The sequence below is a fragment of the Pan troglodytes genome, chromosome 4 (genome assembly GCF_028858775.2).
Source record: "Pan troglodytes isolate AG18354 chromosome 4, NHGRI_mPanTro3-v2.0_pri, whole genome shotgun sequence".
Taxonomy (NCBI): Eukaryota; Metazoa; Chordata; class Mammalia; order Primates; family Hominidae; genus Pan; species Pan troglodytes.
Window position 1 is genome coordinate 99,687,330 of NC_072402.2, and position 24,554 is coordinate 99,711,883.

The following is a 24,554-nucleotide window of genomic DNA, read 5'->3' on the forward strand; positions in this document are numbered from 1 at the left end:
GGTCTTCAACTACAATTGCCTGCCATGTCAAAGATAAATGAATCCAGCATAAGGACCACTGTATAAAAAAAGAAGAAGAAATTCATGAATCCATAGCTGCAGCTATGGTAGCATGCATGGAAATCTTGCACTTTTTGTGAAATACCTTTTTATCTTATACTGAAAATGCAGTGTGTATATGGGTGTAGGATTGCTATAATAAAGATATACCTATAGATTCTCATATGATGTGAGGAGAAGTGATTATATGACAACTTAAAGCAAAAGGAAGGTGAACAAACTAAAACTGAAGAATTTAATGCCAACAAAGGATGGCTTGACAATTTTAGAAAGAGGTTTAGCTTTAAAAATGTCAAGACAGGCCGGGCGCCGTGGCTCACGCCTGTAATCCCAGCACTTTGGGAGGTCGAGGTGGGCAGATCATGAGGCCAGTAAATCGAGACCATCCTGGCTAACATGGTGAAACCTCGTCTCTACTAAAAATACAAAAAATTAGCCGGGTGTGGTGGCACACACCTGTAGTCCCAGCTACTTGGTAGGCTGAGGCAAGAGAATCACTTGAACCTGGGAGGTGAAGGTTGCAGTGAGCCAAGATCACGCCACTGCACTTCAGCCTGCTGAAAGAGCGAGACGCTAAAAAAAAAAAAAAAAAAAAAAAAAGTCAAGATAATAGGAAAACAAGCTTCTATTGGCCAAGAGACAGCAGACAAGTTCCCAGATACCATTAAGAAAATCATTGAGGATAATGGATATCTGCCCAAATATGTTTTTAATGCCCTTGAAAGTATTCTATTCTGGAAAAAAAATGCCACGAAGGATATTTATTAATAAGAAAGAGAAGTGAGCACCAGGATTTAAGGCAGGAAGGAATAGGTTCTCTATTGCTTTGTGCAGATGCAGTCAGGTTTATGATCATAACTGTCCTTATCTATAAAGCTACTAACCCCCAAGCTTTGAAGGGAAAAGATAAACATGAGCTGTCAATCTTTTGCTTGTACTATAAGAAAGCCTGAATGAAACCCCTTTTTTTCTGGATTGGTTCCATTGATGCTTTGTCGCCAAACTCAGAAGTAGCTTGCCAGCAAGGAACTTCCCTATAAAATTCTGTTAATATTAGACAATGCCCCTGGCCATCCAGAACTCCATGAGTTCAACACCAAAAGCACTGAAGTGGTCTACAAATTCCCAAACACTTTGTCACGTAGTGACAAGGAACGTTAAGTCTCATTACACATGCTACTCTAAGAAAAGGATCATCAATGCTGTGGAAGAGAACCCTGGTAAAGAGAACATCATGAAAGGCTGGAAGGATTATACCACAGAAGATTCCATAGTTGTTATAGAAAAAGCAATGAAAGCCTCAAAAATAATAAATTCCTGCTGAAGAAACTGTGTCCTGATGTACACGTTTCATAGGATTTATGAGAGAGTCAAGAAAATCATGAAAGAGTTTGTGCGTATGACAAAAAGGTGGAGGGTGATGGATTTCAAGATATAGATCTAATAGACACCACATCAGAAGAATTAACAAAAGACGATTTGATGGAGACGAATGCTTCCAAATCAGTGCCCAAAGATGAGGAAGAAGATGTAGAAGAAGCAATGCCAAGAAACAAATTGACACAAGATAATCTGGCAGAAAGGTTCCAATTATTCAAAAACACTTTTGACTTATTTTACCACATGGACCTTTCTATGATTTGGGCACTGAAACTGAAGAAAATGGTGGAAGAATGATTGGTATTATATACAATATTTTTAGTGAAATGAAAAAGCAAAAATGTAAAACATAAATTAGGATGTATTTTCATAGTTACATTGAGTGTGTCTACCTCTCCTGACTCCCCTTCCACTTCTTCTGCTTCTGCCAGTCCTGAGACAGTAAGACCAACTCCTCCCTCCCCTTTCTCTTCCACAGTCTGCTCAATGTGAGGGTGGTGATGATGAAGATGTTTACGATACACTCCCACTTAATAAATGATAAATATATTTTCTTTTCCTTATGATTTTCTTAATAGCCTTAGCTTTTTTCTAGCTTCATTGTAATACAATACAGTATATAATGCATATAACATTCAAAATGTGTGTTAAGTGACAATTATGTTATTGGCAAGACTCCTGGCCAACAGTATGCTATTGAGAGTTAAGTTGTTGGGGAATCAAAAGTTGTGCTCACATTTTCCACTGTGCAAGGGCTTGGCATACATTTTTCAAGGCAACCCTAACCTCCACATTGTTCAAGGGTAATTCTATTTGAATGACTTCAAGAGTTTGCTGAGCTTTTGAATAAGAGTTCTTTAAAAATCCCCCTTGATAATAAGGAACATACTTTGTAATAAATGTATCATATCTTGGGGGTAAGTCACTTATTTTGTTCCCTAAGGGCATTTCGTTTCATGTTCTCTCCTTTATGTGTGTGCGTGTATCTTTATATATATATTTATAAATATACATATGTTTATATGTATATAAATATAGATTTTTAATTTCATTTTATGGCCACTGTATATAGCTGTACAGAGCTCAGGGAGGCAGCACTTGCATGTGCATATGTGTTATGATAGTTTTCAAGGAAATGGAAGTAAACTTGAGGCAAAGAAGAGACAAGCATTTTTTCAATTTAATTAGAGGCACCATTTAGGTTAGGAAATTTTATTTGTTATTTATTTAAAAATTATTATAACATTTTTATTAGATTTCTTTCATACTATATATATTCTTCTTAAAATATATTAGTGTTGAACTTTTGATTGTTACTAATAAACTAAAAGTTTTAAGAGTAGAGTATGTGTCTTACTTGCCTCTTCTTTCCCTGAAACATTAGGCATAGCAACCTGCTTGCTGTAAGAATATAAAAATAAAAATAAACTTAATGGAGTCAAATGGAATTGAAATTGGAATTGGTAAAGTAGAGAAAGCAGGATCTAAGAGTACCTAAAAGTCAAAAGCACCAGCAAATATCTTTCAGAATCACAGCAAATTTTCTCAACTCTGAAATATTATTTTGGATGATGTATCTAAGTTATCAATGACCCGATATGAATTAGCATGAGGAAGACAAAGACATAAGACATCAGGGTATCATTCTTCTGACCATAGTTGTTTCTTGCATTCCTCAGAAATATCTTAGTTTTTCTATCTTCTTTGTATTTATAATATATACTGGAGTTGGGCCAGGTGCGGTGTCTCACTCCTGTAATCCCTGCACTTTGGGAGGCCAAAGTGGGTGGATCACTTCAGGTCAGGAGTTCGAGACCAACCTGGCCAACATGGTGAAACCCCACCCCTACCAAAATATAAAAATTAGCCCGGTGTGGTGACGGTCCCTAATCCCAGCTACTCAGCAGGCTGAGACAAGAAAATTGCTTGAACCCAGGAGGTGGAGGTTGCAGTGAGCCAAGATCGTGCCACTGCACTCCAGCTTGAGGGACAGAGCTAGATATTCCATCTCAAAAAAAAAAAAATCTTATCCTCATGAATTCAGGTTACTCATGGTGAATGTGTTCCAAGTTTTCAATTCAATAATTCACCATTTGAGGGTGGTTATTGTACGTTCTTGGCTATGCTAACAGGACTTCTTTTTTAAGTTTTATTTTAGGTTTGGGGGTACATGTGAAGGTTTGCTACACAGCTACTCATGTCACTGCGGTTTGTTGTACAGATTATTTCATCACTCAGGAATTTAGCCCAGTACCCAGTAGATATCTTTTCTGCTCTTCTTTCTCCTCCCAACCTCCACCCTCAAGAGAACCCTAGTGTCTGTTATTTCCTTGTTTGTGTTCAAAAGTTCTCATTATTCAGCTCCCACTTATAAGTGAGAATATGCTGTATTTGCTTTTCTGTTCCTGCATTAATTGGCTGAGGATAATAGCCACCAGCTCCATTCATGTTCCCACGAAAGACATAATCTCGTTCCTTTTTATGCCTGCATAGTGTTCCATGGTGTGTATATGTACCACAGTTTCTTTATCCAATCTGTCAATGGGCATTTAGGTTGATTCTGTGTATTTGCTATCGTGAATAGTGCTGTAGTGAACATTCACGTGCATGTATATTTATGAGAGAATGCTTTATATTCCTCTAAGTATATACCCAGTGTTGGAATTGCTGAGTTCAATGGTAGTTCTGCTTTCAACTCTTTGAGGAATCACCATACTGCTTTCCACAATGGTTGAGTTAATTTACACTCCCACCAGCAGTGGATAAGTGTTCCCCTTGCTTTGCAACCTTGCCAGCATAATTTGTTTTTTGACTTTTTAATAATAGCCATTCTGAGTGGTTGTGAGATGGTATCTCATTGAGGTTTTGATTTGCATTTCTCTAACGATCAGTGATATTGAGCTTTTCTTTATATGCTTGTTGGCAGCGTGTATGTCTTCTTCTGAAAAATATCTGTTCATGTCCTTTGCCCACTTTTTAATGGGGTTGTTTGTTTTCTTCTTGTAAATCTGCTTAAGTTCCTAATAGATGCTGGATATTAGACCTTTGTCAGATGCATACTTAGCAAACATTTTCTCCCATTCTGTAGGTTGTCTGTTTACTCTGTTGATAGTTTTTTTTTTTTTTTTTCTGTGCAGAAGCTCATTAGTTTAATTAGATTTCATTTGTCAATTTTGGCTTTTGTTGCAATTGCTATTGGTGTCTTTGTCATTAAATCTTTGCCTCTTCCTATGTCCAGGATGGTATTGCCTAGGTTGTCTTCTAGGGTTTTTAGTTTGGGGTTTTACATTTAAGTCTTTAATTCATCTTGAGTTGATTTTTTTTTTTTTTTTTAGAAAGAGTCTCTCTCTGCTGCCAGGCTGGAGTGCAGTGCCGCTATCTTGGCTCACTGCAACCTCTGCCTCCTGGGTTCAAGGGATTCTCGTGCTTCAGCCTTCCAAGTAGCTGGAATTACAAGTGCATGCCACCATGCCCAGCTAATTTTTGTATTTTTAGTAGAGACGGGGTTTCACTGTGTTGGCCAGGCTGGTCTTGAACTCCTGACTTCAAGTGATTCTCCCACCTCGGCCTCCAAAAGTGCTGGGATTACAGGCGTGAACCATTGTGCCCAGTAAAACACATCTTGAGTTGATTTTTGTATATAGTATAAGGAAGGAATCCAGCGTCAGTCTTCTGCATATGGCTAGCCAGTTATCTCTGCACCATTTATTGAATGGCAGCCTTTTTCTCATTGCTTGTTTTTGTCAGCTTTGTTGAAGATTAGATGGTCTTAGGTGTGTGGCCTTATTTCTGGGCTCTTTACTCTATTCCATTAGTCTATGTGCCTATTTTTGTACCAGTACCATTCTGTTTTGGTTACTGTAGCCTGACAGCATAATTTGAAGTCGCCTAGAGTTATGCCTCCATCTTTGTTCCTTTGGCGTTGGATTGCTATGGCTATTTGAGCTCTATTTTGGCTCCAGAAGAATTTTAAAATAGCTTTCTCTAGTTCTGTGAAGAATATCATTGGTGGTTTGGCAGAAATAGCATTGAATCTGTAAATTGCTTTGGGAAGTATGGCCATTTTAATAATAATGATTTTTCCTGTCCCTGAGCATAGGATGTTTTTCCATTTGTTTGTGTCTTCTCTGTTTCTTTTTAGCAGTGTTTTGTAATTCTCATTTTAGAGACCTTTCACCTCCCTAATTAGCTGTATTCTTAGATATTTTATTCTTTTTGAGGGAATTGTGAATGGGATTGCTTTTCCGATTTGGCTCTTTTCTTGGATGTTGTTGGTGTATAGGATAGGAATGCTAGTGATTTTGTACATGGATTTTGTATCCTGAAACCTTGCTAAAATTGTTTATCAGCTGAAGGAGATTTGGGGCCAGAACTATGAGGATTTCTAGATACAGAATGATGTCATCTGCAAACAGAGAAGTTAATCTGAAATCAAATAATCCTCATAAATAATGTTTTAACTTTTTCTTTACCAAAATATTTTGAAAGATTCCTTTATTTTCACTATAAAGTGGTATTTATATCATTTGAATGGAGATCTGTGAATAGGTAAAATTGACTTTCACTTTTTAAGTTTACCAAAAAAAAAAAAAAAAAAAGAGTACTTAAACACTGGTTCTTTTCCAAAGCTACTTCATTCTTCCCTTTCCTACATGGAACCCTGAAGAGGAGAGCCAACTGACCCTCCACAGTCAGTAGCTATTTTTTTTTTATTATTATACTTTAAGTTTTAGGGTATGTTATTTGTCAGTGTTCTTTTTTTTTTTAATACTTTAAGTTTGAGGGTACATGTGCACAACGTGCAGGTTAGTTACATATGTATACATGGGCCATGCTGGTGTGCTGCACCCATTAACTCATCATTTAACATTAGGTATATCTCCTAATGCTATCCCTCCCCCCTCCGCCCACCCCACAACAGTCCCCAGAGTGTGATGTTCCCCTTCCTGTGTCCATGTGTTCTCATTGTTCAATTCCCACCTATCAGTGAGAACATGCAGTGTTTGGTTTTTTGTCCTTGCGATAGTTTCCTGAGAATGATGGTTTCCAACTTCATCCATGTCCCTACAAAGGACATGAACTCATCATTTTTTATGGCTGCATAGTATTCCATGGTGTATATGTGCCACATTTTCTTAATCCAGTCTATCATTGTTGGACATTTGGGTTGGTTCCAAGTCTTTGCTATTGTGAATAGTGCCGCAATAAACATACGTGTGCATGTGTCTTTACAGCAATATGATTTATAATCTTTTGGGTATATACCCAGTAATGGGATTGCTGGGTCAAATGGTATTTATAGTTCTAGATCCCTGAGGAATCGCCACACTGACTTCCACAATGGTTGAACTAGTTTACAGTCCCACCAACAGTGTAAAAGTGTTCCTATTTCTCCACATCCTCTCCAGCACCTGTTGTTTCCTGACTTTTTAATGATTGCCATTCTAACTGGTGTGAGATGGTATCTCATTGTGGTTTTGATTTGCATTTCTCTGATGGCCAGTGATGATGAGCATTTTTTCATGTGTGTGTTGGCTGCATAAATGTCTTCTTTTGAGAAGTGTCTGTTCATATCCTTTGCCCACTTTTTGATGGGGTTGTTTGTTTTTTTCTTGTAAATTTGTTTGAGTTCATTGTAGATTCTGGATATTAGCCCTTCGTCAGATGAGTAGGTTGCGAAAGTTTTCTCCCATTTTGTAGGTTGCCTGTTCACTCTGATGGTAGTTTCTTTTGCTGTGCAAAAGCTCTTTAGTTTAATTAGATCCCATTTGTCAATTTTGGCTTTTGTTACCATTGCTTTTGGTGTTTTAGACATGAAGTCCTTGCCCATGCCTATGTCCTGAATGGTAATGCCTAGGTTTTCTTCTAGGGTTTTTATGGTTTTAGGTCTAACATTTAAGTCTTTAATCCATCTTGAATTAATTTTTGTATAAGGTGTAAGGAAGGGATCCAGTTTCAGCTTTCTACATATGGCTAGCCAGTTTTCCCAGCACGGAAAGGAGTCCCTATTTAATAAATGGTGCTGGAAAAACTGGCTAGCCATATGTAGAAAGCAGTAGCTATTTTTCACTCCTAGCAAGGATGACATTATTCACTTTGCAAATTGTGTGATCCAACCCTAGCCTGCCCCACTCTATGGACTAGAACCACTTCCATCACTTAGGTGACTCAGGCCATTGGTTCCCCACACAAGGCATTTCTGTAATAATGAAATAATGAACTTCATTTTTTGGCAGATTTTTAAAAAGTAAAGTCTATAAATTTATATATATTTTTATATATTTATATTTTCATATACAAATATACACATATATATGTTTGTTTTCAAATTACCTTTGAGTGCCTGGCAGAGATATTTTCGGACCGGAATTAAATAGGGAATTTTCCACAAGTAACACTTTTCTATATGCAGCAAAGGTTTGTTTTCAGTTCCAGCAACCATATACATTTTATTCTACATTCACATTCTATTGAGGCCAATGTGCTTTCTGATGTAGGACACTGTAGTGGACTGAACTCTTTCAAGCCTGACAAACAGTAGTTTGGTATAGTTGGAAGATCTCATTTAGCTTTGGCAGGTTAGGGAGTCCAGGGCTAAGAGAATTCTCCTAAATTCTTGGCTGAAATATTTCTGTTACTTAATTGCACATTTGTTCTTTCCCTAAATTTAGAGATTAAGTTTACTCCCTGGGAACTGCATCTTAAGTTAGTAACAAGTAGAACTTCACCATCTAATATTTTCTTCTATTTTATTAGGTCAAGGACTTTCTATCCTGATAAAAATATAGTTTCATTATGCTCCTTTTTAGATATTTTGCTTTCATAATTTGGTTGTGTGTGAGGATATCTGTGTCTTTTATTAATACTGCTTACCCATGAGTTTCTCAAGTTGCAATTTTACAGAGTGCATGAGGTCAGCTGACAATTGAGTTGTGGGCATGCTACAAGCATCTTTAGTTGCCTTTTTCATCATGTCAACTGGAACAAACAATTTCTCTGTCTTGAAAAAGACAACTTGTCATGGACCTGAATGATGGCTGATGATAGCCACAGTCACAGAGATGAACAAATGATGCAGCCTCTGTAATAACTCCAACTACTCAGAATAATTTGAAAATTGCTTCAGTTATAATATTTGCTTTTCAAATGTCATTCTTTGATGTAAATATTCATAACCATAGATCCTCAAAGAACCAAAAAGGCTTAATACCCCAAGTGAAAAAAGGGTAATGATTTCACAACCATGTAAAATTCAGTACAATGGATACAGTTTAATGTACAATAGAATACAGATTGTCGAAGTTTTTTGTGAAATAAGTCCTCCACACTCCACCCTCACATTTCTTTCTTTTTTGTGTTTTCCCTTCTAACTAGCTGTGAGTGATTGTGTGTGTGTGTGCGCCTGGAGAGTGTATCTGGTTTCTGTGTAAGTTGTCCCCAGCTTGTCTGTACACAAGGAAGGGATATTAATCTTAGATAATTCCTCAATATTCCATGGTTTCCTTTTCTCAGTCCTTAGCAAAGACAAAACAAAATGAAATAAAAATAGCTGGAGATCCACAGTCTGCTTTGAGTATGGTCTGCATGTTACCAGCCTCCAGAAGTGCTCCTGCTGATGCTTGCATGTCTTTCACGTCTGAGTCGTGAGTCACCTTATAAAAGCCTAACATCAAACCACACCGAAAGAAGCCAGTGAAACTCCCCGCATAATAGACATGGAGAAAAAAAAAGTCATTCTTTCTGTTTGCGTAAAATGTTTATTTCATTTCTTCCCTTATAGTATGAGGTGATTGGGCAAATTAATCTGTAAATCGCTTCAGGAGCAAACATTCTAATTTTCTTCTAAGAACTTCTGTTGTTACATAAGAATATCTCATTAAGCTTTACATTTCCAAGAGAACAGGAAGGCAGTAGATGATAATGAAATAGGAAAGAAAAAGATTTCAAAAGTTATGCTTTTACTAATGAAAATAAGATGTTAAACACACTTTTAAATTAAGCATTTTCTTAAATTTAGGATTCGAGCATCTGTTTGATTTCCTTTCTGGAGGCTGTTAATGACAATTTCTCCTCTATGAAGAGACAATGTGAGTGCATTGACATTATTAAACCTGTTAAAGCCTATTGCCTAATTTAGAATTTATCTGGTAAGCTGATTAAAAGAATAATTTTCCTTTTGATTGGAGTAAATTATACAGAAACTTTTTATCTCTTAGAGTTTTAATATCTTGAGTTTATCATTTTTATTCAAGAATCTAAAATGGGATGCTTTTTGTAGCCTCAGGCAGAGATATTATATAGCAAGATGAATAGTAAAATCAAAATATTGTCATACATTAAAACCCAACGTGTTTGAAACTGCTTCATCACCCACGATTCTCCTGAACTAAACATCACAGTTGATTTAAAATTTGTATTCCTTTAAATTCTTATTTGTGATATTCAAATGAAACAATTTATTGTATTTTAAACATGCTTTCCTTATTGTATATTAGGTATTTTTGCAGTATGTTACTAAATATGTTGATAGATTCTTAAGATTTTGCAATGAGTAAATAGTCATGCAGTATGTGTGGTTTTCTTTATCTCCTAAGATTAGACTCCCTTTTAAACTCATAGATTCCTAAAAAAATCAATTCAAAAATTGTTATAATGGTAGACAATGATTTACATGAAAAATATTTGCCCTTTGGCACTATCATTTTACTTCACAAAACGTTAGTGTTGCAGGACGGTGAATCTATATCTACCTATCTATATTATAAATGTGGTCAAATTTTAATAGATATAGCTATATATAATTTTAATGGTACTGTAAACAGGTATTGATGGAAGAACTTGTAGTTTCGTGTTCAGTCTGGCTTTCTTTATAACTGGAATAAGGCCATATACATTTTTATAAATTATGTTATTTTAAATAAGAGGATTTTCCTTGTAGATATAAATCTATTTCACTACATTCCATTTTTAAGTGTGCCATAATAATTTTGCACCATGACATAAGGAACAATTTTGATACTAATAGACATTTAGTCTATCTCCAAGTTTTTAGTATTTCTTTGTACAAATATTTTTCAGGATATTTTGAGAAAGCATTTCTGAATTTAAAATTATGCAAATTTTAAACATAATACATACTGTGATATTGCTTTCCAAGAACACTGAACCAATTAATAGTCCTTTGAAATATTCATGAGGGTTTTCTCACGACTTGGCCAATTCTGGACTTTATCCAATATGTCAGATGTATCTATTTTTCTTCCTTTATATTTTGCAGTCTGTTGGAGAAAAGTATATAATTATCTTTGCTTTTATTTTCCAGATGGCATGTGAGGTTAAATATTTTCAGATGTTTAAAAGTAATTTTGATATTCTGCTGTGTGATTTTCTTGTCCACAAACTTTTCAAGTTGTTTGGTTAAGCTTTATCTGGTTTTCTTCTTTCCATTATTTTCCTACACATTCTTTGTTTCTGATATATGCTTTAAATATTTTCCAGCTTGTGATTAGTATTTAAAATTTGTTTCTGACGTATTTTGTAATATAAAAATGTTTAATGTTATGTAAACAAAGGCATCTGTTTCTTTATAATTTCTTCATCTTTTGACTTAAGTGGATCTTCCTTATCCTAAAATTATAAACATATTATATTTTCTTCCAGTATTTTTAAAGTTTTGTGTTTTATATTTCAGTGTCTGAAATTTATGTGTTATGTGACTAAATACAGGTTTCCAACCCATTTTTCAAGGTTAATATCCAAGTTTTATCATATCATTTTCTGACTTAGTGCATATTTTATATTTAATGCCAATTTATATATGGTAAAGTATACTCTTTTCAGTATATAGTTCTGTGAGTTTTTACAAACACCTGAAGTTCCGTAGTGACCACTATAATCAAAATACAGAACAATTCAGTCACACCAGAAATTCCTAACTGGCCTTTTGTAGTCCAACACTTGTCAAACACTCAGTCTTTGAAAATTCCTAATCTTTTTGCTATTCTTAAATTTTTCCTTTTCCAACATAGCATACAAATAAAATCAAATGGTGGTATGCAGCCTTTGAATCTGGCTTCTTTAACCTACCATAATATATCTGAGGATTATCCATGTCATCATGTTGTCATGTGTGTTAATAATATATTTATTTTTCTTACTGAGTACCATTTCATTTTATTTTTATTTATTTTTATTTATTTTTTATTTTTGAGTCAGAGTCTCACTCTGTTGCCCAGGCTGGAGTGCAGTGGCGCCATCTCGGCTCACTGCAACCTCTGCCTCCCGGGTTCAGGCCATTCTCCTGCCTCAGCCTCCCAAGTAGCTGGGACTACAGGCGCCCGCCACCATGCTCAGCTAATTTTTTATATTTTTAGTAGAGATGGTGTTTCACCGTGTTAGCCAGGATGCTCTCAATCTCCTGACCTCGTGATCCGCCGGCCTCGGCCTCCCAAAGTGCTGGGATTACAGGGGTGAGCCACCGTGCCCGGCCGAGAACCATTTCATCTTATTGATGAACCAGAGTTTATGTATCCATTCTCCAGTTGACAGACAATTGGGTAATTTCCAGTTTGGGGCAATTATGAATAAAGTGTCTAAATATTAGAATAGAAGTTTTTGTCTGTTGATTTTTATTTCACTTGGGTAAATAGCAGTGGGATTGTTGGGCTACAATAAGTACATTTTTAATTTTATAAGAAAGATCTTATCAAACTCTGCAACCTTCAATGTCTAATATGACTGTTTTGACAATATTCAATTTATCAATTGTTAACCATTTGTGCATTTTGCATATTACTTAAGAACTGTTTGTCTAACTCAAGATTATATGAATTTTCTCCTATGTTTTCTTCCAGAAGCTTAATATATTTTTATCTATGATCCATTTGGACTAAAGTGAGTGAAGTGAATTTTTGTATTTTGTGTGAGGGAAGAGTGTAGTTTCTTTTTTAAAATAATACAAAATAAATATATGTCTATCCACTTGTTCTAACGCCATTTATTGAAAAGATTTTTCTTTCCCCAGTGGCAACTTTGTCAAGGAGAAAGAGGAAAAGAAGGAGGAGAATGAGGACAATAACAACAACGTCAAGATGCCTGTGGGTATATTTATGGGGATTCCAATAGAGATGAACCTGTTCTGTATCTTGATTGTGACAGTTGTCACACAAAGGTACATGTGGTGACAAAATTGCATAGAACTAGATATGCCCATATACTAGCCTACACACATGAGTTCATTTAAAACTGATGAAATCTGAAGAGATTAAGTAGATTGTATCAGCCTCAGTATTCTGGTTGTTGTGATATTTGATTATAGTTGTACAATATGTTGTCACTGGAGAATACTAGGGGAATAGTATAAGGGACCTTTCTGAATCATTTCTTACAACTGCATGTAACTCTCACATTCACCTTTGGGAATTATCACAAAATAGAAAGTCAAAATTAGTTTTGAAATATTCTAAAAGTGAATGCTTGTCACAAAAATAACTGGAAATCCTTCAAATAAGAGCCAAGGGTGATATGAACATAGTGGCCATAAGAGACATAGTAGAATAAAACAAATTTCTCAAATAATGACATATTTAATAAACAAGCAACTATTGGAGGATAAATTATGTTACTATCTATTCAATAATCTCATTTGCTACAGTAAGCTTTTTCATCTCAGCAGAATGACCTAAAAGGAACAGTACAGGGTGAAGAGGTCAGTAAGAATTAGCTAAGACTTTCATAAAGCAGGCTAATGACCAGCTAAATTCTATAAAAGTAGAAATGTACTTCACATCTCCATGCAGCACTGGTTTGATTATTTAACTCTCCAGTCAATTAGTTCAAATAACACATTCAGTAAAAGCTATTAAACTAGTTGTGCATGTAAATAAAATGGATAAAAATCCAGTTGCAACAGAAAAGTAATTAAGATATTAATTAGTTAGAATTCTGCCTCTCTTACAATTATTAAGACATGTCACCTTGAGCAAAAGTTTCTTTTCTCAGGATGTCTATAAAATGTTTCTTTTTTCAGGATGTCTATAAAGTGCCTAGGAAAACAATTGTACAATGAGTTTCCATGATAATTTTTTAAAAAAATTCGCATATCAACACATCCATGAGGCTTCTACAGGAAGGCAGATGACCATTCAATATAAAATACGTGTTCTACCATTCAAAAATGTTTGAAGATGAAGTGAGCTCTCTTTTGAAGATAGCACGCTCTTTTCTTGGATGTGTTCAATCATAGCAGTTATATAAATTTTAACTGGAAAAAGTATAAATTGCTTTAGACATGCGGATTGTATAAAAATGTACTTCCTAATTGATATATTTTGAAAATGGAAGACTTTACGTCTTAATGACTAAGTAATTATCTAATAAATCTAGCCCCAAACTACATTTGAAAATGCAAACAAAAGAAGCCCAGATGTTAGTGTTGCAGCTCAGAATAGAAGCCAGGTATCCTGAAACCAGACCTTGTTACTAGTCCTTTTCTCCCTGAATATTAGCCAACATTAAGTCTCCATTGCATATTTAACTGTTCAGTTCCAAAACAAAAAAGAAGAAAGCAAGAAGTTGTAAATGTAATGAATGGTTGTTAACATTTTTCATATTTCCTTCCACTTTTTTTAAATTCTCTATTAATTGCCTCCCCTCACAGGCACTGTTACTTGAATTGTTACACACAACTTCTTTTAATTTTCATTCACAGCAACCTTCTGAGGTTTGTACTAATTATTCCATATAGCTGAGAAGAAGTGAGGCACAGGAATGGCAAATGACTTGCTCAGAATGGCATAGTATATGAAAAGAGGACGTAAGATTTTTTTCATTTTACCATGTGTCAGCAATCTAAAAGGAAGAAGCTGAGGCAAAATTAACATAAAGAGTTTATTTGGGTCAAGGTTGAGCACAGCGGCCCAGGACACACTTCCAAGATGCCTCAGGGAGTGCACCAGAGAACAAAAGAGAGGTTCAGATTTTTAAAGATAAAGGAATGAATCAGAAGTGATGGGGGCAATTTCAAATATATGCACCCAATACAGGAGCACCCAGATTCATAAAGCAAGTCCTGAGTGACCTACAAAGAGATTTAGACTCTCACACAATAATAATGGGAGACTTTAACATCCCACTGTCAACATTAGACAGATCGATGAGACAGAAAGTTAACAAGGATACCCAGGAATTGGACTCAGCTCTGCACCAAGCAGACCTAATAGACATCTACAGAACTCTCCACCCCAAATCAACAGAATATACATTTTTTTCAGCACCACACCACACCTATTCCAAAACTGACCACATAGTTGGAAGTAAAGCTCTCCTCAGCAAAGGTAAAAGAACAGAAATTATAACAAACTGTCTCTCAGACCACAGTGCAATCAAACTAGAACTCAGGATTAAGAAACTCACTCAAAACCGCTCAAATACACGGAAACTGAACAACCTGCTCCTGAATGACTACTGGGTACATAACGAAATGAAGGCAGAAATAAAGATGTTCTTTGAAACCAACGAGAACAAAGACACAACATACCAGAATCTCTGGGACACATTCAAAGCAGTGTGTAGAGGGAAATTTATAGCACTAAATGCCCACAAGAGAAAGCAGGAAAGATGCAAAATTGACACCCTAACATCACAATTAAAAGAACTAGAGAAGCAAGAGCAAACACATTCAAAAGCTAGCAGAAGGCAAGAAATAAATAAAATCAGAGCAGAACTGAAGGATATAGAGACACAAAAAACCCTTCAAAAATTAATGAATCCAGGAGCTGGTTTTTTGAAAGGATCAACAAAATTGATAGACCGCTAGCAAGACTAATAAAGAAAAAAAGAGAGAAGAATCAAATAGATGCAATAAAAAATGATAAAGGGGATATCACCACCGATCCCACAGAAATACAAACCACCATCAGAGAATACTACAAACACCTCTACGCAAACAAACTAGAAAATCTAGAAGAAATGGATAAATTCCTCGACACATACACTCTCCCAAGACTAAACCAGGAAGAAGTTGAATCTCTGAATAGACCAATAACAGGATCTGAAACTGTGGCAATAATCAATGGCTTCCCAACCAAAAAGAGTCCAGGACCAGATGGATTCACAGCCGAATTCTACCAGAGGTACAAGGAGGAACTGGTACCATTCCTTCTGAAACTATTCCAATCAATAGAAAAAGAGGGAATCCTCCCTAACTCATTTTATGAGGCCAGCATCATCCTGATACCAAAGCCTGGCAGAGACACAACAAAAAAAGAGAATTTTATACCAATATCTCTGATGAACATCGATGCAAAAATCCTCAATAAAATACTGGCAAACCAAATCCAGCAGCACATCAAAAAGCTTATCCACCATGATCAAGTGGGCTTCATCCCTGGGATGCAACGCTGGTTCAATATACGCAAATCAATAAATGTAATCCAGCATATAAACAGAGCCAAAGACAAAAACCACATGATTATCTTAATAGATGCAGAAAAGGCCTTTGACAAAATTCAACAACGCTTCACGGTAAAAACTCTCAATAAATTAGGTATTGATGGGACGTATCTCAAAATAATAAGAGCTATCTATGACAAACCCACAGCCAATATCATACTGAATGGGCAAAAACTGGAAGCATTCCCTTTGAAAACTGGCACAAGACAGGGATGCCCTCTCTCACCACTCCTATTCAACATAGTGTTGGAAGTTCTGGCCAGGGCAATTAGGCAGGAGAAGGAAATAAAGGTAGTCAATTAGGAAAAGAGGAAGTCAAATTGCCCCTGTTTGCAGATGACATGATTGTATATCTAGAAAACCCCATTGTCTCAGCCCCAAATCTCCTTAAGCTGATAAGCAACTTTAGCAAAGTCTCAGGATACAAAATCAATGCACGAAAATCACAAGCATTCTTATACATCAACAACAGACAAACAGAGAGCCAAATCATGAGTGAACTCCCATTCACAATTGCTTCAAAGAGAATAAAATACCTAGGAATCCACCTTACAAGGGACGTGAAGGACCTCTTCAAGGAGAACTACAAACCACTGCTCAAGGAAATAAAAGAGGATACAAACAAATGGAAGAACATTCCATGCTCATGAGTAGGAAGAATCAATATCGTGAAAATGGCCATACTGCCCAAGGTAATTTATAGATTCAATGCCATCCCCATCAAGCTACCAATGACTTTCTTCACAGAATTGGAAAAAACTACTTTAAAGTTCATATGGAACCAAAAAAGAGCCCGCATCGCCAAATCAATCCTAAGCCAAAAGAACAAAGCTGGAGGCATCACGCTACCTGACTTCAAACTATACTACAAGGCTACAGTAACCAAAACAGCATGGTACTGGTACCAAAGAGAGATATAGATCAATGGAACAGAACAGAGCCCTCAGATATAATGCCGCATATCTACAACTATCTGATCTTTGACAAACCCGAGAAAAACAAGCAATGGGGAAAGGATTCCCTATTTAATAAATGGTGCTGGGAAAACTGGCTAGCCATATGTAGAAAGCTGAAACTGGATCCCTTCCTTACACCTTATACAAAAATTAATTCAAGATGGATTAAAGACTTAAATGTTAGACCTAAAACCATAAAAACCCTAGAAGAAAACCTAGGCATTACCATTCAGGACATAGGCATGGGCAAGGACTTCATGTCTAAAACACCAAAAGCAATGGTAACAAAAGCCAAAATTGACAAATGGGATCTAATTAAACTAAAGAGCTTCTGCACAGCAAAAGAAACTACCATCAGAGTGAACAGGCAACCTACAAAATGGGAGAAAACTTTCACAACCTACTCATCTGACAAAGGGCTAATACCCAGAATCTACAATGAACTCAAACAAATTTACAAGAAAAAAACAAACAACCCCATCAAAAAGTGGGCAAAGGATATGAACAGACACTTCTCAAAAGAAGACATTTATGCAGCCAACACACACATGAAAAAATGCTCATCATCACTGGCCATCAGAGGAATGCAAATCAAAACCACAATGAGATACCATCTCACACCACTTAGAATGGCAATCATTAAAAAGTCAGGAAACAACAGGTGCTGGAGAGGATGTGGAGAAATAGGAACACTTTTACACTGTTGGTGGGACTGTAAACTAGTTCAACCATTGTGGAAGTCAGTGTGGCGATTCCTCAGGAATCTAGAACTAGAAATACCATTTGACCCAGCAATCCCATTACTGGGTATATACCCAAAGGATTATAAATCATGCTGCTATAAAGACACATGCACACGTATGTTTATTGTGGCACTATTCACAATAGCAAAGACTTGGAACCAACCCAAATGTCCGACAACGATAGACTGGATTAAGAAAATGTGGCACATAAACACCATGGAATACTATGCAGCCATAAAAAATGATGAGTACATGTCCTTTGTCGGGACATGGATGAAATTGGAAATCATCATTCTCAGTAAACTATCGCAAGGACAAAAAACCAAACACCGCATGTTCTCACTGATAGGTGGGAATTGAACAATGAGAACACATGGACACAGGAAGGGGAACATCACACTCTGGGGACTGTTGTGGGGTGGGCGGAGGGGGGAGGGATAGCATTAGGAGATATACCTAATGCTAAATGACAAGTTAATGGGTGCAGCACACCAGCATGGCACATGTATACATATGTAACTAACCTGCACATTGTGCACATGTACCCTAAAACTTAAAGTACAAAAATAATAATAATAGTAATAAAAAGAAGTCTACATAATAAACTTATTCCTCAATTAAAAAAAGAGAGGCTGATCATTTCATTATTGCATGGCATTTTAGTGAATTATGTGTGCGCACAGAACCTCACTATCAGCAGAGTCCAATATGGCATAGGAAGCTAAGACTTATTGCTGTTTTCTCTCTCTTGTGAAAATTATTTGACTGTAAATAAATATTGGCTTATTTTAACAGCTAAGACTAGTTTCTCTATGGGCCTTATTATATTTTGTCTATGTATAAATTAATCTTGTCAAGTAGAAGGAATCGTGGTCATACATGTCAAGGATACTAATACAATGTTATTCCTATAAATTTTTGCCATACTCCTTTTGTTCCTGACATGACTTGTAGGTACCAAGAACGTTCATGCAATTTCCTGGCTTCAAAGACAGGCACCTTGTCTGAGGTCAACATCTGACTAATTGTAAAAAGCCACTCAATCTACAGTTTTAAGGTACTCTAGAATAGTTCCTGGAGGGCAGAGCCTTTATTCGCCTTATCCTATCCCCATAACAGGTGTTAGTGACTCCATCCAGCTCTAGAAGTGATGAGTGAGTGAAAGGGAATTTTGAGGTTTTTAAATGTATTTTCCAAATTGTTTTGCAGAAACATTGTGTTAAATTATATTTTTATCAATTGTGTGTGAGAGGGTTTCTGCCCATTTTAAAAGTCTTATTTGATGGGAAAAAATGTATTGTTTAACTTATGCTTCTTGGTTAATAAAGTTGGATATTACTTATCAAAAAGTAGTATTCCAATATTTACTGCAAAAATAAATGGTACATTTAAAAATAACTAAAAGAGTCTAATTGGATTGTTTGTAACACAAAAGATAAAGACTGGAGGGGGTGGATGCCCAATTTACCATGATGTGGTTATTACTCATCGCAGGCTTGTACCAAAATATCTCGTGGACCCCATAAATATATACACCTACTATGTACCCACAAAAATTAAACATAAAAAATTAAATAAATAAATAAAAATAAAAAGAAATAGAAAAAAAAATGGTGATTCACTAGACCATAGAGCTAATCTCTGTATGCCTGGGTCCATATTCTATTTGTCATGAATTGAGAAAGAACATTTGCAAATTTTTCCAAAGAATTTGAAGAAGGACTAGCATGGGGACATTCAACATCACTGATAATTATACCTATTAATACCTTCCAAAGAGTTAAAAAGCTCAAGTTCTGTTCTTAGTCACTATGAAACAGTGCTTGATTTCTTCTCAAACACATTTTGTTGAAAATAAAAGTCAGTGTTTATTAGCCCATAAACTGTGTATATCCTTCAAGCATTTAGTGAAAAACCCAGTGTTAAATTATCATATCTGTTTCATGCTGTTTACCTTCACTTGTCTTCTGTGCTTTTATGAGATCATTACTACTCTAAATCAAAGCATTTAAATAGTCATACAAATATCTGCTCGTCTACTCATCTGGAACTCATTATGATTTATGTTGAGAGAATAAAGAAGCCTCTGGTTTCACTGACATTGTGATTTATAATGCCTTGAGGAATGAAAAAAATACAATAATTTAAAGCCAGTACTGTCTGTCATTTTTAAAATGCAGACTTCAACATTTTTGTAGGTAATAGCTCCTCTTTTTTCTAGCACAATATTTGGAAACTTTAAACGAATGAGTAAAAGAAAATTGGTTGTCTACTCACTGCCAATCTTCCCATTTTCACATTCCCAGATTGACAGGATTACATTTTATAATTTTCAATAAACCTCCCAAGCATATGACTCATAATAATAATCTTAGTTATATGATCAAGAGAATTAACGCTTGAGTATCAGGTCTATGTAATAAAAATAATTCACATTGTAAGAATATACTTTGGAAGTTTATTTAAAAATGTATGCTAAATCAAATTATACTTGTTGCTTAGTACTATCAAAGAGAGAACAATGATAAAATCAAAATTGAAACAAGTATTGCAAGTTCAATCTTGCTTACATCTTGACATCCCAATTTGTGATTTTTTTTCACTATGTTCAAAAAAATGGAAAATTATAATTCTGAGGGAGGTTTTTTCTAAATTGGACATAACACTAATCCATGAAGTAGTGTACTTCAAAGCACAAAAACATATTTTGAGTATATAATCCCTAATGTACATTTTTTAATTACTAATTTACAAGATGTTTAAATGCGCATAGGTGATTAAGTGAATTGTTTATTAGGATAATTTGAGTTAAACAGGTGCCTCGATTAACTAGCTATATCAGACAACATGTTCTCTGGCCTCATTCACTCAAACTGTCTACATTTAAATTTAAATTTTCAAACAAGAACATAGCTCAAATAATTTGATTAGCTGGTAGTATAAATTTCCCACTCCAAATTTTATTTATGAAATACCTTTTAAAACTCATTAAACATATGTAACTTTTATCTTGACATTGTTTCTTTATATATTTTTAGGTACAGATTAAGTGTAGTCATATATATAAATACATATATATAGCTTATTTCTAACATAACCTATATATATTTATAGAGAAAATTTAAAATAGCTATAGAACTTTATAATACACATTGTATTTACACAATCTTTGCCACCTCTCTCTTAGTTGTACAATATAGAATATAAGCAGGTCAGAAGCTAGGCATATGCCTACAGTCCCAGCTACTTGGGAGGCTGAGGTGAAGCTCATATGAGCTTGAGAGTTTGAGAGCCACCTGGACGACAGAGTGAGATCCAGTCTCGAAAAAAAAATTTAAAAGCAAATAAGCATATAATTAATGAAATATTTTGTTAGCCTTCAGACAAATGGAAATATACAATTTTAATAGGACATATACTTTTGTGGAAGGGACAGATCTCAGCAATCAAATGATAGTATTAGCAACACAAAAAGAACTATCTATGAAAGAGCATTGACAAGATGAACTTTTAAAACATTACAACCTTCTTCTCTGAAAAAAACTTTTAAGGGATCAAAGATAAATATAAGCCTAGAAAACAAATATGTGGAAAACACATATCTGATAAAGAGCTTGTACCCAATACATACAAATAACTCTTGAAACTCAAAAATAAGATTAAAAATAACTCAAGTATTGGGCAAAAGACCAGAACAGATATCCAATGAAAGAAGATACACATATTGCAATTAAGCATATAAGATGCTTAATATCATTTGGCATTGAAAAATTGCAAATTAGAACATCACTGAGAGCGCTGCACACCTTGAAGAATGACTAATACTTTAAAAAAATGATAATACTAAATGCTTGCAATTATATGGTACAATAGAAATTATAATTCACTGATAGTGAAAATGCAAAGTGGGCCAGCCATTTTCGAAAATGATTTGGCAGTTTCTTACAAACCTAAAACTTGTTTTACCATATAATCCAGCAATTACACTCCTAGGCAGTACTATGAAAATTCAAGCCCGCACACAAATATTCACATCAGTTTTATTCACAATCATCACAATTGAAGCAATCAAGATTTTCTTCAGTAGGTGAATGTATAAAAAATCCATTACATCCATAAAATGGAATACTATTTAATAATAAAAAGAAAAGGGCTTTCAAGCCATGAAAGGACTTACAGGAACCGTAAATGCACATTTCTGAATGAGAGAAGCCAGTTTGAAAGAATTATAGACACTGTGTAATTCCAATTATTTGACATTCTGGAAAAGAAAACTATAGGGACAATTAAATATTCAGAGTTTGATGAAACACAGGGCATTTTTGACAGTGGCAAATTATTCTGTATGATGCTGCAATGGTGGATATATGATACTACACATTTGTCAACCCCATAAAACTTCACTGGACAAAGACTGAAACTTAATGTATGCAAACTTAAAGAAAAAGTCATTTAGGAGAAAAGATCTGAAATAGAATGCAAACTGTAAGAAAAGAATCTATCTGTATTACAAACATGGAATGGCATTGCTGAAAATAGTTAGGAGAGAGGACAGTAAACCTGCTGACCTTAGGAAGTTTAGAAATGAATGGCTTCTGTAAGTTTAGAGGCAAATGGAATTGAACATAATGCACTGCATTGCTGATAAGGCTGTTTCTTGCAAGGTGCGGATTAAAATGGTGATACTGCTATACATACATAGCAAAATTCAGTAATTAAGTAAATACATTGTAAATGGTGGGAGTCAGGTTTCTCACCATTGGTGTGGGAATTTACAAATAACCCAAACGAGTAGCATAGAATGATAAATTTGGCAATGGATTAGAGCTAGAGACGTTAATATGAAGTAATATTTACCTTAACATAGATAATAGTTGTGTGCTGAATAAAAGGAACCAGGGTTTCCTGGAAGAATGACTCAGTGTCATTGTGGAAAGGTACAAACTGAGCCTGGAGTGTCTTGTATAGCCAAAAAGTAAATACGCACTAAAACACATTGATAGGGGTATGTCAAAAGGACACAGGAGCCAACTGAAAAATCTCTCAATGGCCAAAGCTGAAAGAATCAGAACAAGAAAACAAATAAGTAGTACTATACAATAATCTTCAGTATAAAATAAATATTTATATATCCATATTGATACAAATAAATTAATTAATAAGTAAAAGTGAGATGGAAGACCAATCTCTCATGGAGAAAAAAATCCAAAGAACTTATATAAATACCCTGCCCTCAGGAGGGGAACTTAACTCTTTATTAACTAAGAGTGGACTTCCTTCCAAAGATGGAAGTATGAAAAGAGGCCATGGGGAAGAAAAGTAAACTTACAATGAAAAAACCTGGCAAATCTTTCCTCAGACACATCATTAAGGTCAACATCAACAACACCAAGAATGATAAATCACATTGGTAGTACCCTTCATACGATGTAATGAATATGGCAATTTACCTCTGTGGTAGATCCTCTAAAATCCATAACCACAGTCTAAATATGAGAAAAACATTTGACAAATTTCAACGAAGGAGCATGCTACAAAATACCTGGCCAATGTTCCTCAAAACCATCAAGGTCATATAAAACAAAGAAAACTGGAGAAGCTTTCAGTCAGGAGGAGCCTAGAGAGACATAATGACTAAATGTAATGTGCTATTTTTGGTGCATTCCTGGAACTCATAAAGGACATTAGATAAAAAATAGAAAAATATGAATTAACTGTCAATGTTAATTAATAATGATGTATTATATTTGTTCATTCATTGTAACAAGTGTACCAGGTAAGACGGAACACATACATGTATTAATGTATTTATCACATTCTCTTTGTAGGAAAAAGTCCTCCATAAAATGTTCCTTCCTTCTATATAAAGTTTTATTTCACTTTGGATCTCTCTATTTTCTTTCTCCCAAATTATTTTTATCTTACATATTTACCTTTTTAGTCCCTCTTGCTTTGAGTATGGATTTTCTTCTCTATCGAATCCCTGGGACTTCAAAACTGATACTCTTTATATATTCCTGTGACTGCCACACTCAGAATTCAATTTTCATCTGGCTTCTGCTATAAGATTCTGTTTTGCTCCATGGACATAACAAAAGGACAGAGTCACTCTGTCTCCTGAACATAGTATCATCCAGGAAGATCAAAGCAAGGGACAGAAAGTATTTCACTTCTCTAGAAGGAAAATTTGAACACCTTTAGCTTTTAGCCAAGTTTATTTCTGGCCAGAGTAATGTAAGTCATAGCGCTTTACTGTCTTCAAATATCTGGAAAATTGTTGCCCTGACTTAATCACCAAAGAAAACAACAATAAAATAAATAAGGAAGTGTTCCTTGCAGGTTTAATATAGAAAATACTTTTTATTTGATAATAGTTAATACATTCCGCCCCCCCGCCCAACAAAATGGCCTTTCTTGTAAAGAATCATATCCCTGTGCCTAGACATATTATCAATGATACGATATGATCATTTTTCAAAAGAAATATTTTAGAAAAAGATTCTGAGCAGATTTGAACAATTAGCCAGGTCCATGATCATCAAACTGTGCTGGGGGAACCTCAGAGTCCTATTGTGGGGGATGAAGCCAAGCTTGCTTCTTTCTCTTGAATCAGAGCTGCTGCACTTTCTATCTGCTTTATTATTGGGATTCCATATACAATTGTATCTGAAAATAAAAGAGTTGTGCTGGCAAAGTAAAGTTATAACTCACTGGGCTGGATGACTTCTAAATGCTTTTCCATCCCAAGAATTTTATGGTACAACTTTAAGTGTCTATGATTCAATGTGCAATATAAAAATATAAAGTTAAGAAAAAAATGTAAAAGGTAGAATTGCCATTGTGTCTAATGATCAATAATAACTTAATTTTATTGCTATAATTTAATTAAAATAGTTAATAAAGTTTTGAGACAGTATGGCAAAAATGCACTATCCAGAATAAAGGACGCTTTGGCTAACGTGTG

General features: G+C 35.2%; 1 protein-coding gene across 3 annotated transcripts in view; it reads right to left on the reverse strand.

The window, feature by feature from the left end:
* The window catches only part of LOC129144001 (putative inactive deoxyuridine 5'-triphosphate nucleotidohydrolase-like protein FLJ16323), a 401,038-nt gene that overhangs the window by 202,075 nt on the left and 174,409 nt on the right, over nt 1-24,554 (reverse strand). Inside the window, exon 3 of one of the 3 annotated variants that reach the window (XM_063811435.1) lies at nt 8,696-10,718. The exons of the other annotated variants lie outside the window; for them this stretch is intronic. The gene's annotated coding sequence lies outside the window, so the exon portion shown is untranslated. Of the gene's footprint in view, nt 1-8,695; nt 10,719-24,554 lie in introns of those variants that run through there. 3 annotated transcript variants of the gene reach the window in all.